General features: G+C 39.3%; 1 protein-coding gene and 1 pseudogene across 2 annotated transcripts in view; both read left to right on the forward strand.

Moving 5' to 3' along the window:
• Positions 1-20,029, forward strand: part of XKR4 (XK related 4) — a 474,664-nt gene that overhangs the window by 316,014 nt on the left and 138,621 nt on the right. The gene's annotated exons all lie outside the window — the stretch shown is intronic.
• Positions 9,932-11,307, forward strand: LOC112823587 (26S proteasome non-ATPase regulatory subunit 12-like; annotated as a pseudogene).

The raw sequence follows: 20,029 nt of genomic DNA on the forward strand, positions 1-20,029 counted from the left end.
GAAAAGCTTGCACAATGTCTGTGATAAAATGTAAAAGAGTACAAACCATTCCTATAATAAAATTATCAAGAAAAGGCAAGTTCCTTGTAAATGTTGAAAGAGAAAGGAGATCCTCAGGAAATTAAATCTGAGTGCGGGGGCCTTCTTCCACTTAAGCAAACATCCAGGCAGTAACAGAAATGTACAATTTATGTGAACTTTCAGGGGCTGTATTTTTCTCATTTCATTCATTCCCACTTATTTGTGGTGTTTCCAGTTTTTTCAAGGAACTACTCAGTGATTTCTTGTGGATTATTGGGTGGGATTTAAACCCATATGCACACAGAGAAACTGAAGTTGGTCCACTAAGTCAGCAAAAGAAGAGCTCTGGTCTCTAACCACCACCCATGTGCTACCAGGACTTCCCTCTCTTGATTTCACGATGCATCTTTGCTATCATTAGCAGTGGCTCTGGGCTTAGTGCCAACCAGTTATTCACATAGTAGGCCCTCCACAAACTACTACAGAGGGAGGTGATTAATGCATCCAACGAAAGACTCAAACTACACCATCTCTAAATCTAAGATTCCACATAAGTACAAATCATGCTTATTTCCAACAGAAAATGTTTTGTGGATACTCTGTTCATCTTTTTTGGTGGATCTTATGTGAAGGTAGCAATTATCCTTTAAAATCATTTCATATTTAAAAAATAAATTAAATGATCTGATGTACTGAACATCAAATGCATATAGTACATATAGTTAACAATGAAGCCAGATATGAGAAAATCCAAATTTATTAGACAAGTTGAGAAAAAGTGATTATTTTCTTTTTAAGAAGAAAAAAATTAAAATTACTCTGAATATGATATATTTCAGATCTCAGCTTTCTTATTTTATTATTTATCGCTGATTCCAAATTATCTTCCTTTGCATCTTCTCCTTACCTGAGAAATATTTTATTTTTGTTGCTAAGGCAAAAGAAAATAATTCAGAATCAATAATAAGATGTCTTAATTTCTAAATATGATTTCCTTGTGGATATCTAATAGATTTCCAAATTAAGTAGACATTCCAGTGATAAACATTTAAATGACATCTTTTCATCAAAGCATTTCTACCTCTATCACATCTCTTCCTCTTTCCACAGTTAAAATCTCTATTCTTATTCCCATTTTCTAAGTAGGAAGCTGAGATCCAGGAGGTTAAACAGCAGGAATAAGAGGAAAAGTCAAGTCAGGGTCAGAAAGACACCAGTATCTTATCTTCCAGTTATGTTATGATTTTATGATAAAGCTCCTCAAAAACATTTAAATATTATGCAAATTCTGAAGACTACTATTAAGGAAAGAGTTATTCTTTCAGTTTGGCCAAGAACAGCATTTATTATTTGCCTGCTGCTGAGGTTTGAAATTTTAACAGAAGAACTCAAAGTATGCCATGTATTTAACTCTATTCCAATAGGAATATGCCGTAATGAATGGATGTGGTCATTGACCTGGAACAAGATCACTTTGAACATGACACTATTACACAAAGTGGTAGCGTTTATTTTCAGATAACCACTTTTTAAAAGCAGTTGTGAATATATATTCCAAAGAATAAAAATGCCAGCTACTAGGTTTTGAGAAGCAGAATAAAATATGATACTGAGTTATTGAGGGGTGATATATTTTGGCTGATATGGCTGAGGCGGTTTGTTTTAGAGTTTATAGCAATAAAGGTAATCAGGTGATTCTTAATGTTGCCAAGAGTACTGCAGAGGAGCCATTAAAGGAAGGAGAGAGGGAGGGCATTTGGAAGGTCAGAACTTCGATTCTGGAAGGTTTCAATTAGGTATTGATTCCATTGACACTTACAGCATCCTAAAGGTGGAAAATTCATTTGTAAAAGATCGTTTTGTTACAGAAATTTGGCTGAGTGCCCAACTCGTACTGAACCTTATGAGCTTGTATTCTGGAGGGAAGTTTCATTTATTACCACAGGCTATTTTTTAGCATCTCTCTTTATCACTCAGGATTTTAGGCACTGGGTCTTGTTAATTTGCAAAATATTCCAGTGGGGAGTCTGAGTTGTGGGGAGAGAGACGTGTGGATGCACACACCACAGACCAGGGCATGGGTGGGGTGAGTAAATGAATGTGTCGATGCTCCAAACCAAACAGACTCCCACCCAACCTTTGCCCTACCTCATCAAACTCTCAACTACAGAGAGTTCTGTTCATATACTTGAAGTCCCAGGCACATTTTTGATCCTCAGTGCAAACAGCAAAGAGCCATGGGACCTGTTTAAGTGCCTGAAGAGGGAAGGAGAAGGAGAGTAAGTCACTTAATCAGAGTAAAGGGAGCCACTGAGACACTCAGCTTAGGCTTTGAAAGAGCAGAAATTTGGGGTCTGGGTTTTTATTTTCTGGTCCGACTAAGTTATATTTTAGGTGAATTGGTAATTTGGCATTTGCTAAGATGGTAAGTATTAAATAGTTAACATTTCTGAAATGACTTTTATCTTCCTAATAATTAGAACATTGTTCTAATTGTTAATGTATGAATTTCCTTTAATCTAACGTTATCACAATTTTACCCCTAAGTGTGAGAAGATTGAGTAGGTACTTTATTATCCCAATGTCACTTGAAAGGAAAAATAACCCATCTAAGGGCTCATGAAGGCAAAAGGGCAGACCAGGATTCAAATTTAGGCCATCTGGCTGCAGAGTCAGCCCATGGACCCACTCCATTATACCACCAGCCATATTTACCCATAAATCATCTCACGTTCTCTTGCATTTTAATAAATAATTAGTGAGGAGGGGACTCAATAGAGAATTCTGAGCCCTAATTCACAAGTCTCCCTTGCAAATTGTCTTTGGTATTAGCGCATCATTCTTGGACCTTCAGAATCTGACTGCAGCAAGTGTAATCCTGGAGGGGAGTGTTTTTTAAGAGGAAGAAACAGCATGTGTCAAAGACGGGACATGAGGGCATGTTTCAGGAATAGCAAATTGTTTTATGTGTCCGATGGTGACAAGTGGGTTGATGATCAGAAGTTGTGGGAAAAGTTTGGAGGAGCAGGTTGGAGTCAAGTCTTCCTTGCAGGCAGAAAAGGGCACAAGCGAAACCATTCCAGGAAAATACTTCACTTTTCTGGAGGTAAAGTGAGTGTACATTGGGAAAAAATTGTAAGATATCAAGTGTGTCAGGTATTTCATATTTTTGTTGTTGTTGTTGTTGGCTGTGTTCAACTTGTCAGATCATGGTTACAATGAGAATGGCTGCAGGGGCAGAAAAAAAAGTTCTAGAAATAGTAGCCTTGTAACTTACCATTGGAGCTGCTGACATATTTTTACCAAGGGAGAAAATAATAGCCCAAAGACAGGATGGGAAGTGGCAAATCCAGGTGAGGACTCAGTATTTTTTGTTTTATTTGTGTAACTGAACCACTGACTAGGATGAGCAAAGGAGTTAAGTTTATCCTGCCAGAAGGAGAAAGATCCCTGAAAACAGTGAGGTGACACAACACTTTGGAGACATTTACCTACAAATTAGTAAGCAAGGAGTTAGGCATAATGACAATAAATACAGGCTGTCAAGAAGACCCTTTGAAGCCAATAGCACGGAGTGAATACGGTGCCTCTGGAAGAATCTATCAGCCCACACAGAACAAGTTGATAAGGTAATAAGTCTGATTCTCTAGCAATTACACCAACATATAAATTTCAAATGATTTTTGTTACCTCCAAAACAGATTCCATGGGTGAGCTCAGTGAGTTAGTGTCATAACTAAAAGGACAACAGGGACTCCTCTTTATGAGTTGCCATCATGACTGGTGACAATTCTTTTGAGTATCTTTAATATAACAAATAATATATATTTTTTCTTTGAGAGTAGGGGTGATTTGGGAAATATATGAAAAATACAGAATTAAATCTGATAAATAAGAATGCTTCAAATTTGCAATATGCTCTAGGGTCAACAAAAATTGTGGTTGCAAAGAAAGAGATGGGCATTATTGAATGAAGGTTATTCTGTCAGAAGCTCTGCCTGCTGGCTGGCCAAGTCTTTCTGCATTTCCAATTATACCCTTCTGGAGAAACACAGCCTACCTGAAGGTCAAATAACAGGCTTTAGTATTCCAGCCTATATAGATATTCACTTACTGTTCATGAGGCCTCAACCCTGACCCCTTTCCATTTTAGTCTGGCAAAATCTTTCCCTTTAAGAGTTTGTTCAGATGTTACCTGACCATGAGTAGAACACACATCCACTGGCATATAACTTATTTTTCTCTTCCTCACTAAGCTCTATGTTTCTTGGAGTCAAGACTCATGCTTTGGTTGTCTTTGTATCTCTGTAGCTTCTACAGAGTTCCTAGCACATGATAAGTACTCAATAATATTTGCTAAGAAGTGAATGAAATAAGACAATTCCAGAGAATGCTAAGGAAAATAACATCACAGAAGAGAGGAGACAGAAGGGTGGTCTCAGCAAATTGCTTTGAAAAATAAATAATCCTAGCTTTCATGTGTATATTTTGCTACATAATTGTTTAAAAAATGGGCTCATCTTTAGTCAACTTTTTGAGATTTCTTAACACCATTCATGCACATATTGTGCTTAACCCATTGGAGGGAGCCAGGAGGAGAGACAGTCTATTGTACTAACAAAAAGAATCCCAAAAGAACTGGTAGTGAATGTGATAGGAACAAAAGTGTATTTTATACCTTCAAATTCTGTGTACTGCCTTTATTTTTTTCTATTAATTGCTTGGATATTCCATAGGTGCCATATTCAAAAATTCTTTTTAAGTCATTTTGTTCAAAGCCTATTTATAGAGATTCTGAAAACAGAGAGGCTACTGTCTGTTAAGAATATACCTATGCTTAATGAAATGTCAAGACATCAAAATGCTTATCCTTTTTATAGGACTAGGGAAGAGCAAATAATCGCCAACGTGAGCCGAAACATTCCTGATGACAAATTTAGTAACTCCAATCCTTAGGGACCCCCAACAAGGATCAGGGAACGTATTGTGTCACTGCTCCTTGAGAGTCTGTAGGGCCTCTGCTGAGCCTGCCCCAGAGAGCCCCATGCCAGGCGTGACCTTCACACTGGATGCAGGAAGCCTGACTGTCCCTGCAAAGGGAGTTCTGGCCCTGATCTTTCATCGCGGCTGATTGTCTCCAGAAGCCAATTAGCACACCTCACAAAGCACTGATTAAAGTCGTTTTCGAAAAATCCCATCTAATGGTCTGGATATAGTTGAACCGAAAAAGCACTCATTCAAATATTGGCCAAGCAGATTGACATCTTTGCAATGTGTTCGCTCTTTTCTAATTGCTGATTCAATAAGAAGTTTCTTGTATTGCTGAAGTCCTACCCATGACTGACAGAAATGAAAGTGAAGGTAACTCCACTCCTGTTGCCTCTACAGCAATTTGGTTTTAATATATCAAGGGGGTATGTAGTAGCAAAGAAGAAACAGGTATACAACTGGATAAATGGGAAAAGATCTGGATCCCCGTATTTCACAATGGGACGTGCAATTACAAGCCATTGGAATTAATGCACCTCGTTTTGAATCGCTAGCGTTCTTTCTTCTAACACATTTGGTTTTCAATTCTTTCCTAGGAAGAAATTTCATTATAACATATATTGTATATCCTAGTTCCTCCCTCCAAAAAAATTCAGATCTAACATATACCACAGAGCAAATATCTTATTGCCAGCACTATATACTGCATAAAGTACCATGTCAGGTCAGAGACTTCAAATCTTGGTCTTAATTTGGCAAATTCAGAGTGGCTTTAGTGGGGTTTTCTGGGTCTCTTTCTCTGATCTCCCCATTAGGCTTCTGGCTGGTCTGCCCCTCTTGGTATCAAGACTGGCCGTTAGCCTCCACTAATTACTAGCAGAGTACTCTATTGTTTTTGACCACACCCTGTGGCATAGATTGCCCCATATCTGATCCTATTCAGCTATATCCCGTTTTTAGGGGCAGGGCACTGCCAACACAAGAGGGCTCTTCTCAGCAGTCTATTTCCTTGGTTCTCTCTGTTTAACTTCTAGCTGATCTACCATTTCACTCTTGCTATAAGTACCATGGCTCCCCTTCTTAATTGCTCACCACCAAGCTCTCCACTATTTTTGACAATGCCTTTAGGCAGGAACTTCCCCATGCTATGTTCCTGGTAAAGTCAGTCCCCTTTACACAGACACACTGGAGTTTTCTGCTCTTCGTGCCTGCCCCTCCCCCAGGAGAGCCATATTGCCTCTGTACCAAAGCTGGGGCTGGCATCAGCAACCCACTTCTCTCAGAATACCCTGGTGGTATTATCGGGGCTCTTGGTAGGGGTGGTACCTTGTCTTCTCAGCTTGTCCCTCCCAGCATGGATCTTCTGGCCTATGAGGGAACCTGGGGAGGGGAGAGAGCCCAGAGCCCAGCATTCTCAGCCAGCTCTGTCTGGATTAGAGCTTTGACTCTACACGTGTGAAATCAGTGGGGGAAGGGAGCCCTGTCCTCTTGGGTATACCCACGTGGACTAGAGCTTCTGCAGTACAAAGCTGGAAGCTGGGGTGATGAGGGATGCCAGTAACATGCCCCTTCTGTGGCAAAACTCTACATCCAGACTGCAAGGCAGAAGGAGAGGGAGCCCCCCTCTTCTTAGCCATACCACCCAGAATAGAGCTTCTGTCACACCGAGCTGGGGGAAGGCAGGAATGAATGTGAGCACCTCATGGTTCAATAACACAGTGCCGTGCTGTTCTTACAGAGATTTAGTAGATTTTCTTAAATAGATGCTTTTCCATTTGATACAGTCCCTACAAACAATTTTCAGAGACTTTAAGAGGTTTTCTTGTTTGTTTTGTCTTGTTTAATAATTTTTAGCAGTTAAAAGGCGGTTTTACTAGAGAGAGAGGGTCTATCCAGCTCTGAAGGCTGTCATCTAGGAAGTCAATAGCTCCTTACTTTTAAATTTTTATAATCATGGTAATCTAAACATTTATCCTTTTTACTGTCAGATCAGAAGAGTATCACTTAACCAATATGTTGCTTCATAAACTTTAATCATGTGTTCTGGCATCCCAATAAAATAATTTTCTTTAGGCCAAGTTACAGCTTTTATTCTTATTGGCACACTCTCAAAAGCCTTCTTCTGAAATAAGAAAAAAAAGAACAATTTTTAACTCTAAAATTTCCCATATTGACAGGCTTCCTCAGCCATGTCCACCTTACAAGATGATGAGAGAGGATAATGGGTTCTATAAATCCCACGTTAAGCTCTATCAGCCAAAGACTGTACTCATGCATTTAGTAACAATTCATTAATTTCCACTGAGGATCTCACCACTAAGATCTCTGTTACAAGTTGACTTGTGACACCCAAAAATATGTAGGTTGAAGTTCTAACCACCCACCTGTACCTCAGACAGTGAACTTGGTTGAAAAAATGGGATTGTTGCAGATGTAATCAGTTCGGATGAGGTCAGTAGGGTGGGCCCCATACTGATGTGACTGGTCCCTTTTTAAAAAGAGGAAACTTGGACCAGACACACACATAGGGAGAACATCACATGAAGGTTGAAGTTATCCTGCCACAAGCCAAGGAACTATCATAAGCTAGAAGAGAGGGCTGGAACAGAAACTTCCCTGGTAGCTCAGAGGAAACGTGGCCTTGAAAACACCTTAATTTCCAATTCGTAACTTCCAAAACTGGGAAGCAACAATTTCTGTTGTTTAAGCTACTCAGTTTATGGTACGTTGTTATGGCAGCCCCAGCAAACTAATACTACCAACTCCATACCGATGGAAAATGATTTCTTGTGTTAGTGCATCATTCCAAGTCACCGGTAAACAACCAGAATTTATATGTTTAGAAGACCCTAGATTATTATAAAATTGACTCTTTAAAATAAAGAGCAGTATAAGATGAAGACTATATAGTGGCTAATGGATACTGTCTGTTTCATGGAATCCATTGGAAAATGTATTGGAAGAAGTGCATTTTAATATGAAATTTCAAGGAAAGATGAAATAAGTCAACTGGCAAGTAATAAAGAAGGCACATGAATAGGGCACACGTATGAGAAAAATAAAGTCAGAGCTAGATTTCATCTCCTGTAAAGTCTATTCCAGGATTTCACAGCCATTTACTCATTTAACAAATATTTACTGAGTGCCTCTCCTTTGCCAGGCTCTTCTAGTCCCCGTGCTTATTAAATATCTGTGGAAATAAAGTGAGGTTGTAAGCCTATTTTTAAGTCCCTGGCAACCCACTCTCATCTCTGCTTGGTTATTGCATTTTCCAGTCACTTGGAAATGTGTCCTCAGGTTCCTAATAATGCCTGCTAGAGCCCATACATTTAATATTTCTCTTTGCGTCTGTCTGACACAAGGCTCACAGTCAAAATCCCTGCCAAGCGCTGGTTTCTATGTTCTAATTGTTATGTGCAAGTTGTACAAGGCCTCTGAAGTGACCCTTGATCCCAGGGAAAAACGCTAAGGGAAAGAACCAAATTTTGACAAATGGAAACTGGCCTGTGGTTATCTCAATTTCCAGTAAGGTTGCCTGTAGGTCAAGAGATAAATTTAACAACTCATTTGTGAGCGTGTGGAGGCTTCTGGCAGAGGTATATTTAAAAACAAAAAGAAAATGTCTTTCTTCCTCTGGTTAACTTCTTGGCCTTAGGTTTCTAGTGATGTTTTTGTGAATCACACCAAAAAACTGAAGGAGTTAGGTTAATGATATCATTTGTCAATTTCAATCTAAAGTTTGATTAGTCATCTAAAGCTTGATAATAAATATAATTTAATATCAAAAAGAAATTAATCTTTTTCCTCAATTATTTGCTCTTCCATTAGAGGTTTCTGACAAGGATTCTTCACAAAGGAAGTGCTGCATTTTTGTTCCTTCAACATGTTACAGTTCACGCCAAATGATATTTTTTCTCCTAGCACAGAGATCCTGATGTTGTAAACATCTGTAAAATGGAGTCTTTGGAACTTTCTCCTTCCATTAGAATCCGTATTGGAATCAGTTTAGACTGTGCAGATGGGGACTAGACTCCTGTTTCACTAAAGCTCAGAGCTGTGCACCAGGGCTTAGTGTTTGAATCACTTTCTTGTGTATTGATTTGCAAAATGTTTGTTTTGTTTTCTCCCTGCTGCTGTTCTGCATACCCCAAATTTTGGCCCTAAGCCATCTAGAGCTGCCAGCTGCTTCCCTAGGGCACTGTGGTGACCATGACAATGAGTTTCTTCCTTGTGTATTGCCAGGTACACTGAGAGATTTAATTATCTGAGGGAGCACCCCCAATATAATTATAGAAAAAAAGGAACTTGGAATTCATTCTCATCTTTTCCTTTTCCTGCTACCAAGTTTTTAAACCTAAAAATAAATTGAAGTTTTCAAAATGGCAGGTTACATGGTAAGTTTGATTAGGGGCTTTATTCTAAAAAACCCCAAAGTTGACCACATTTTTTGTTGGCATATGAACATAAAAAATGGTTTGCCTCTCTTACAATAAGAGAAAGCATATTGAGGTAGAATTTCTTTCCTAGAACATTGACAAAAATCTAAATGTTTGATCACATTCTTTGTTGGGGAGGCTGTGGAGAAACAGGAGCCCTCAGGCATGGAGAGTGGGTGAAAAACTCTATAGGGTGGGACTTAGCATCCAACAAATTTGTCCTTGCATTTTTTCCTTGACCCAGAAACCCCATTTCTGGAATCTACCCTGAAGAGTCACCCCCAAAATATGAAGCAATATTTAGGAAACTTATTCATTATATATTTACTTACAGTAACAAGTATTAGAATCAGCCCAATGTCCATCAGTAAGGGACTAGTTGAATATATTAGAATATAGCTACCCAATGGAGCATAATTCAGCTTTAAAAATAAAAGAGGAAGGACCAAAGTAGGGGGACATCAAGGGACGTTCAGGCAGGCACCATGGCGGACCGCGGCTCAGAGCGGGCTGATGGGCGCATCCTCCAGATGGAGGTAGACTAGAGCGCCATGGTGGATCAGCGACTGCCCGAGTGCAGAAGTTGGCCAAGAAAGGAAGACTTCAAGAAGTCATTCAAACCCTTCTCTCTTTGGAGAAATAGACCCACAATGCTTCTGATATTGTGCCTACATCCCGCATCTTAGTTGCAGTGGTGAAGATGTGCTATGAGGCTAAAGAATGGGATTGACTTAATGAAAATATTATGCTTTTGTCAAAAAGACGGAGTCAGTTAAAACAAGCTGTTGCAAAAATGGTTCAACAGTGCTGTACTCGGGTTGAGGGAATCACAGATCTTCCAGTCAAACTTCAAATAACTGATACTCTATGAATGGTTACAGAAGGAAAGATTTTTGTTGAAATTGAGCATGCTTGACTGACTAAAACGGTAGCAACTATAAAAGAGCAAAACAGTGATGTGAAAGAGGCTGCCTCCATTTTACAGAAGTTACAGGTGGAAACCAACCAGTCAATGGAAAAGAAGGAGAGAGTGGAGTTTGTCTTGGAGCAAATGAGGCTCTGCCTAGCTGTGAAGGATTATATTCATACACAAATCATCAGCAAGAAAATTAACACCAAATTTTTCCAGAGAAATTAAAATTGAAATATTATAACTTAATGATTCAGCTGGATCAACATGAGGGATCTTATTTGTCTATTTGCAAGCACTACAGAGCTTACAAATGGTACTTATATGGTACTCCCTGTACATAGGCAGAAAGTGAAAAGTGGCAGCAGCCTCTGAAAAGTGTTGTTCTTTATGTGATTTTGGCTCCTTTTGACAATGAACAGTCAGATTTGGTTCACCGAATAAGTGGTGACAAGAAGTTAGAAGAAATTCCTAAATAAAGGATCTTTTAAAGCTTTTTACCACAATGGAGCTGATGCGTTGGTCCAAACTTGTTGCAGACCATAGAATGGAATTAAGAAAAGGGTCTCTTGAGAGTCCGGCAACTGATGTTTTTGGTTCTACAGAGGAAGGTGAAAGAAGGTGGAAAGACTTGAAGAACAGAATTGTTGGACATAATATTAGAATAATGGCCAAGTATTACACGAGGATAACAATGAAGAGGATGGCTCAGCTTCTCGCTCTGTATGTTGATGAGTCAGAAGCTTTTCTTTCTAATCTAGCAGTTAACAAGACCATCTTTGCTAAAGTAGACAGGTTGGCAGGAATTATCAACTTCCAGAGACCCAAGGATCCAAATAATTTATTAAATGACTGGTCTCAGAAACTGAACTCACCGATGTCTCTAGTTAACAAAACTACACACCTCATAGCCAAAGAGGAGATGATACATAATCTACAATAAGGGTCTCAACACCCCTAATGCTTTTAGAAAAGAGTTAAAATTGGCTCAGTCGGTTAAGCGACTGCCTTCGGCTCAGGTCATGATCCTGGAGTCCTGGGATTGAGTCCCGCATCGGGCTCCCTGCTCAGCGGGGAGCCTGCTTCTCCCTCTAACCCTCCCCCCTCTCATGTACTCTCTCTCTCTCATTCTCACTCTCTCAAAATAAATAAATAAATCTTTTAAAAAAAAAGAGTTAAAATTGGAAGTCATAAAAAAAAAGACTGTTATGGTGTAAATGTTGGGGTCTTTTTTTCTATATTCTCAGCTCCTTCATCTAAAATTTAAAAGATAGTGAATATATTTAAGGCCCCTTTTGAACTTTCAGCTCCCTGATTTTATCGTTAACTTTGCATTTGCAATTGGTACAAAAAAAAATACATTTCTATTGTCTACGTACTCAAAAATTATGTCATAACTTACCCAAATGTGTTTTTCTGTCATTTGAAAATTTTTAGCTATTATTTGTTCTCATTCAGCTAACAACCATAATAATAAAAGCAGTATATGCACATTGACTTTCTATAGTTACCTGTGTTTCTGAACATTTTGTGGGATAGTGATTTAAGTATTTTTTAAATAAAAGAAATTCTGTTGTAAAGCTAAAAACATAAAATAAAATAAAAAATAAAAGAGGAAAAATTAAACTATGCTCTAATTAGAGCAATTTCCAGCATATATTGTTAGAAACTATAAAATTTTAAAAGTATGTGTGATTTGTACATGTATTTTGTGATAGAGATTTGACTTTGAAAATAATATAGCATAAAATAACATAAAAGTACCTAAAAAAATAAAAATAAGTGTATGAATGAATCTATCGATAGGCCAAGTTAATAACAACTACATAGAAAGGATTTATTTCAAATGTCTTTAAAACAGTATTTTGGCTACACTTATTGGAACATAGTCTACAGAAAAGTAGAACTGCAAAGAAATCTGAAACATTAATAGTCAAATTTGTAGTTGTCCTATTATTACCAGTCCTTTTGAAACTATCCTATAGAGGGTGCAGAATGATGAAAACATAATTACATTAATGCTGTCAAGAAGCAAGACTATCAAGTGTAAAAGAAAAGAGTTATAAAATGAAAGAAGATAAGTAAAAAGCATGTTACTTGACAGATCAGTATGAGCTCATGACTTTTTTAAAAAAAATGTATGCTTCACATATATGTTCTCTAAAAAAGAATAAGATAAATAAAAACCCAAGTGCAGTTAACGTACTAAAAGTCCTGACTGTCAAGTCTAAATATCATTTCTTACCTTGGAGAGGTAAGGGAATTCCTTGGAGGGAATTCCTTGGAGAGATGGCCAATTCCAGTGCAGGATGGAAATATGCAAGATGAGCCTGGAGTATCCTGTTGTCCCAGAAGGGAAAGAAGTTACCAAGGAATCTCAGGTCATATTAAATGGAAACCAAATCCAACATGAAAGGGCTTCCATTGACAAAAGATAAGACAATTTTAATTAAAATAATAATGAATGTAATTGAAATGCATTAACATATATTTTTAAATGTTTGAATTGATAGTCACAAATAAAAGAGAAGAGGCCCAAAGGAGAGAAAAACCATATTAAACACCTGGGAAATAACTAGGACACCAACTTCTTTTTTTTTTTAAAGATTTTATTTATTTATTTGACAGAGAGAGACACAGTGAGAGAGGAAACACAAGCAGGGGGAGTGGGAGAGGGAGAAGCAGGCCTCCCGCCGAGCAGGGAGCCCGATGCGGGGCTCGATCCCAGGACCCTGGGATCATGACCTGAGCCGAAGGCAGACACTTAACAACTGAGCCACCCAGGCGCCCCGGACACCAACTTCTTACACCAAAAGTTGGCAATAAAAAATAAGGAACTGAATGTCTATCTTACCTTTCCTGTAAGAATTGCATTTCAGGGTAATCAAGTGGCCCCAACCGATAAAGGAAAAGTTTTGTTCGAAAAGAATCTCAGTTAATAAATCTGAAAAGAATGACAGAATTAGAAAAATCATCATTTTGAGGGACGCCTGGGTGGCTCAGTTGGTTAAGTATCTGCCTTCAGCTCAGGTCATGATCCCAGGGTCCTAGGATAATCTTGCATCAGGCTCCTTGTTCAGCGGGGAGCCTGCCACTCCCCCTGCTTGTGCTCTCTCTCTCTCTCGTCTCTCTCTCTCTCTCTCTGGCAAATAAGTAAAGAAAATCCTTAAAAAAGAAAAAAGAAAAATCATCATTTTGAAACCAAAGAAAATAGATTCAGTAAAGATCATTAAGGATGAAGCCATTTGATGAAGATGGGAAATTTCATAATGTACAGATCATACTGTCTTAGCATCATGGAAAGCAGGACAACAGACATTGTGCGTCTCCTAAAATGATGCAATGTGAAGGACACACTGACACCTCCTCTCCAAAATAGAGCAAAACTGTAATCAAGCTAAATAACATTACAAGGAATCAGGCAGAAAATTCTAAAACATGGGTTTTCTAAAGCATAACTGATCTTGATCTTTTCGGAAGTGAGGATGGAGTGATAAATGAATAGAATACACTTCTTAAGGAAGAAAAGAAAGGAAGGGAGGGTAACAGAGGAAGCAAATGTGGCAAAGTATTAAGAATAGTCGAAGCTATGTGATGAATATGTGGACACTTATACTAGTCTTTCCACTTTGGTTTTGTTTGAATTTTTCCCTAGTAAAATATTAAGAAAACATCTTATTTTATGGTGCATATAAACCTTGGAGCAATTTGGCCCACTTGGCTACGTGCAATAATCAGCCCAGTTATAGAGAACACTACACCTGGCAATGAAGTCATGGTTGGAAGTCTTCAAGCTGGCTACTAGTTTCTGGTAAAAATCCGAAGCATAGAAGTTGGTTTGGTAATGAGAAACAAACATTCTTTTCAAAGAGATTGAGCTATCCTAATGCACCAACCATAAAATGTAGATGCTTGCTTTTCCCAAGTAAATAAATAAGAACTAGAATTTTCTGTCCTTTCTCAAATCTTGAGGTTGTGCCCATGAGCCTACCTGAGTAATTCCCTTTTGCCCAAGCAAGTTAGTCACCACCTGGAGCATCTTCTGTCCTGCATACAGAAAAATGGGCATTGATGGCACAGTGAAGATTAAAACAAAGTAGGCTGTCTTAGTCCCTTTGGTCTGCTGTGACAAAATACCACAGAATGGGTAGTTTATAGACAATAGAAACTTATTTCTCACAGTTCTAGAGGCTGGAAGTTCAAGATCAAGGCACGGGTATGGTCACATTCTCTGGTGAGGGTCATCTTCCTGATTCATAGCCAGCACATTCTGGCTGTGTTCTCACATGATAGAAGAGCCTAGGGAGCTCTCTGGAGCCTTTCTTATAAGGCAATAATCCCATTCATGAGGGCTCCACCCTCATGACCTAAGTACCTCCCAAAGGCCCTACCTTAGGATTTCAACATATGGATTTAGCAGGAACACAAATATTCAGAACACAACACAGATCCTGACCATGAGGAATTTATTTTATTTAGGATTTATTTATTTATTCATTTATTTTTAGAGAGAGAGAGAAAGAGCTTGCATGTGTGGACAGTTGTGCATGTGCAAGAGTCGGGGGAAGGGCAGAGGGAGGAGAGAGAGAATCTCCAGAAGACTCCCTGCTGAGCTCAGAGTCCAATATAGGCTAGATCTCATGACCCTAAGATCATGACCTGAGCCAAAACCAAGAGTTGGATACTCAACCGACTGAGCCACCCAGGAGATGCTGACTATGAGGAATTTTAACTGGTAACATACAATAAATGTAAGAAATGGACATTAAAAAAGTGTCCTTTTCTTGATTTGGTAGCCAAGGTTATGGAAGCCAAGGCTTCTTTTCTTAAGCCCAAGAGAATCCCATTCTCAGCACCCTTCCAAGCAAAGAAAACCAACCTAACTTTTACATTCACTATTCATTTTAACTAGCTTCCCCTTCATTCAGTCGCCCTTGAATATGGACTGCATACTGTAAATATAAGAATGAAGACAGGGTTCATGCCGGCAAGATGTTTCCTGCCAAGTAACAATAGGAGGTGCTTACTATTTGAAGTAAACTGATACCGGAAAAGGACAAATTCAAATATCTCTCATAAATAAGGGCCAAAACTTCCTAGAAAAGATGAAGATCTAAAACATTAAGTCTTGGGGCATCTGGGTGGCTCAGTTGGTTATGCGTCTGCCTTCAGCTCAGGTCATGATCTCAGGATCCTGGAATCGAGCCCCACATCAGGCTCTCTGCTCTACGGGGAGCCTGCTTCTCCCTCTCCCTCTGCCTGCTTCTCCGTGCGTGCACTCTCTCTCTCTGTCAAATAAACAAATAAAATCTTAAAAAAAATAAAACAAAATATTAAGTCTTCATCTTACAAAATAAAACCAAACATCTTGAAAATAAATGCGTTTCATTTTATTTTAACAAGACATAGTTTACATTTACACCATGCACCAATTCATAGAACAAAGTTACACGTGGTGCTGGAGGGTGTGGGCATAATCTTACCAAACAAATTATGTAACAGCATGACATAATACTTTTCACTTCCTGTTTGACTTTCACAGCGGGATCATAAAGAGAGTTATAAGAACACACAGGTTCCACCAGCTTTCCCTTAAGCATCTCTTAATCAGTTCTCTTCAAATCATTCTCTCTAAAAGCACCTATCATGTCATTAATTATCATTTTTGATTTGCTATTTCTCAATTACCTAGTCTTCATTTGTTGACACGTGTTTATCTTGCCTGTGATTCAGAATTCCCCAGCATCTGCCTCATCAACCTTCATCATGAAACTCCCTAGTTTTTCACCTTCACTTCATAATCATTTTTGGATTTTGCCATCCAAAAATCAGCAAGACTGACCAAGAGATTCCACCAAAAGAGATGCTAGGATTAACCAGGGAGGCACGATTAAGGGGAGCTAATTGTATAATTGGTCAATTTATTAGTAATATTTTACTGCCCTATGAAGTGGTGTAGTTATGATGTGTTGGATAACGAGTACTGGGCTGATGAGTCCTCCCGGGGAAATCAAAGCTGAGGCGTGCAGCCTCTCCAGCTCAGGGAGGTATCACATTGCTTGAGGAGGTTTATGAGGTGATCTGAGGGAAAGGAAAGAAAAGTTAGGAATCATTGAGAAAGTTTCTCAGTTATAAGCATCTCTTTCCATGGAGTACCACCAAGGAACAGTGTGATAGATGAATGGGAGCTCCCATTGGGCACATAAGGGCTCATGTTCTGCTTCCATGGAGAAAGGAGTAGGTGAGTTAATCTGCAAATATGAATGTGGTAGATCACAAAGAGAATAGACAGGGAGAGGCTCCAGGCCAAGGAAAGGTGTGACCATGAAGTAGAAAAGTTCAGGTGTTTGAGAAATCCATAGTAGGATACCACGAGATCAGGGGATTTATGCGAGGGTGCAATCAATCAAGAGGCCAGGAAAGCAAGACAGTCTCTGTCTTCTAGAATGAGCACATCTGGAATGACAGAACAGAAGTTTGGAACTCATTTGGTAGCCAATGGGAATCCAGGGCAGGTTTTGGAGGGAAGTGTGGCTGGCCCTTGGTGCTCCAAGGTAGTCACTTTTTGCTGAAGAAGCAGGAGATGAGGACAAAGACCCAGTCAGGATAGTTTTTAAACAGTATATTCAGATCAATCCTTCCTACCTTAGGTTTTTGTGGAAAGCATGCAGCACTGTAAGAGTGTGATTTAAGGGGCAGTGGAGAAAACTGGCCTTCAAAAAATATTTTCCCCCTGACCCTGATAGAGTGCTGACAATTTTTATATTACTCAATTCTTACAGGATTCAAGGCCTCTTTTGAAATGCATGTGCTGTTTGGCTGGAGAAAATCCACAGCAGCAAATCTATACCTCATTTTCACTGGTTTATCACTTGGGTGAAGCAGATACCTTGCAAAAATTTTGTTGGGATAAAGGGCAGGGGGAAGGTCTCTTGCAAGGGATGAAATCAATGTTGTGGAAAATTTGGGGCAATTGGGGGTCAGTCTGAAAGCCTCAGCTGGCCAAAGGAAAGAGAGTAATGTCACCAGAGCCCCAGGGAGGAGAGAACAAGAACAGCACAGGGGATGGGCCTGTTTTACGGTCATCTGCTTTACCGTCATCTGTAAGGCCAGCATCTGCCCCTGGTACATCTTCACTCCTCACTCCTGGATATTGACTTTAGGGTGGTGACCAAAAGCAAAACCGAACCTGTTCTGTTAATTTTTTTTAACAAGGACTATATCCTGAAAGCACATGTGTGTTCACATTCCCTTTCCAGCCATGGCTTTTTGAAATAAATTAGTGAATTTTAACTGTACTTCAATAACTATACTTCTGCTTTAAAGAATTGATGTGTATTTACTTTGGATTTTCCAGCTGTTACAGCAGGCTGAGTTGTACTCATGTCATTTGTAAGTGGAGCATAAAACTATTAAGAAATCTCTTTGAATATATTTTCCACCTTCTGACAATTACTATTGTTACCTTTTATTTTCAGTAGGGAGTAGTTTGCATATTGCCAGCCACAAAGCAGTATGAGATAAAGGAAATGTAGGTTAATTTTCAAATTCTGTCTTTTTGACGGTATTTCCCCATCATTTCTCTATGATTGGTTCACCTAATTCTGTGTCTATACATACAAAATGAGAAACAAGGCTATATTCTAGATAACGCAGAACAAAAGTAACTTTGTGCCTCAATTATCTTCTTAATTACAATGGAAACATTTTTAGGAAGTGAATTGTGTGGATGTTCACTTAAACTCTTTGCCAGGCACTGCATGTCTGTAAATAATGCGGGTCGCACTTAAACTTTCTCTTGCCACAGTAATTCTTGGCTCTACTGGGTCATCTCCGTGGAAAAGCCAGAGCCCTTCACATGGCTGCATTCAAAATGCTGTCAGCTCCCATCTCCGAGCAGTACACTGACGTTAAAATAAGCATCTTTCTCTGTGGGGGGTTAGCTTGGGTTTGGAAACCTGTGACCTGAAAGTAAGAGGTAGCTGATGGACTGGCCAGGGAGAACGTGATCAATACTGTGGTTAGTGGGCTGTGACTTTGCCATTCTCAGGGCTGTGCCATTAATGAAACACTGTTTTCTTCTCATCTCTGGAGACTCCTTCCTGCCATTCCACCACACTACACACACATGTGCGTGCACACACACACATACCCCTTTCTCAAGCCCAGGAGTGATGCTGACCCCCACCCCCCACACCTAGAGACTGGGCCAGCCACCCCACACCAGAGCTGCTGCAGAAAGGAAGGTGACAGTGACTTCCACCGGCCACCACGTTCTTCTCCCTGCCCCTACTTGGCCAGATTAGGGAGCAGATGAAAGCTGATAGGTGGCAGGAAGCTCCCTTTTTAGAGATTGTTTAGATTTGGTCCAGCGCTCTCTTTCCGCAGATGTCATTTTAAGTCTGTAAATTTCCATATCAGTCCGAAATGGCATGCTGTGTAAAAATGCATCAGAAAACCTTTGTTCTTTGTTGTTTGGATTAAACAAATTAAAGCAAGTCAGCATCATGATGAAAGAACATACAGTAGAAGTGGTGGAGGATGGGATGTAATCTTTGCTTGGATATGAGGACTCTCTAGGGCTGTAGGCAAATCACTCTGGGCTTCATCTTCCAAATGAAGACACTGGGGGAAAAAACCTAGCATCATATAACCATCAAGAGGAGAGAAGAAACTAGAAATGAGTGAAAAGACAAGGTGGTAAGGAAATGGGGCTTGTTGGCAACCTGAAGACATTTATATTTAAAATTTTAAGGCCAAGTAAAACTTGTTGGAAAATTCTGCTTTCCAACAAGAAAGCAGAATTGCAGGGGCAGCCAGAGCGACCCTTTCATGAGAGGGTCTTAAAGCTTCTTGCTGCCTTCAAATATTATGATCTGAAAAAAATAATGTTTTGGTGTGTTTGAGGATTAATAGAAACAGTAACCATTTTCAATAAAAGTTCATGCACCTTTGAGTTTCACAATAAATTCAAAATTTTATTATGCATCATGGCAATACTTTAGTACAATAAAGCACTATATTTCCCATTCCTTTTTCTATGACCAACAAAGGTTTTCTAGAATTGGTAAGTTACTGGTTTGTTATCATGGTTTACCTCAAGGAAAGAGATTTTTCCAGAGTAGAGTTGGAGTCTGCTTTGTGTTCCTGACTTCATAGTAGTGAACTTGGACTTCCCACAACATGTGTCCTAACAGGACTCTCTGGCATAGCCACTTCAGACTTTCAAGGCCTAGCATTTTCTACACCCATTATTGTCCATGTGTGTGGAAGATGGATGTCTGACATGGAAGGAGACAGAAAGAACCAAAGGGGAAAAGATACGATTCAGCCTAAAGTATAAGTAGCATTTATAGCCACTTTTTCTGGAACAAGTCAGTAGCTAAACAACAGGTTTGCGAGTTAACTTCTTCCCAGTGATAGCTCTTACATTACAGGTTTACTCTGTGAACAGAATAGGCCCTGTAGTCTTGATTTTTACCTGATTTTATTAAACTTCTCTTGCTATTTCTGTCTGTCATTTAAAAATGCATGTTCTTATTCCCACGCCCACCCTTAAAATGTGTAGAAATGCACTTGAGACCTTGAGATCTTAGAATCAGGGCACAGACAGGAATCCAAATATGTAATCCCAGTTGTCCTTGAGAAGGAAATTGTTCACACCATTGTCTAA

The sequence above is a fragment of the Callorhinus ursinus genome, unplaced genomic scaffold, assembly GCF_003265705.2.
Source record: "Callorhinus ursinus isolate GAN/ISIS: 27379988/994484 unplaced genomic scaffold, GSC_fseal_2.0 scaffold5, whole genome shotgun sequence".
NCBI classification, from domain to species: domain Eukaryota; kingdom Metazoa; phylum Chordata; class Mammalia; order Carnivora; family Otariidae; genus Callorhinus; species Callorhinus ursinus.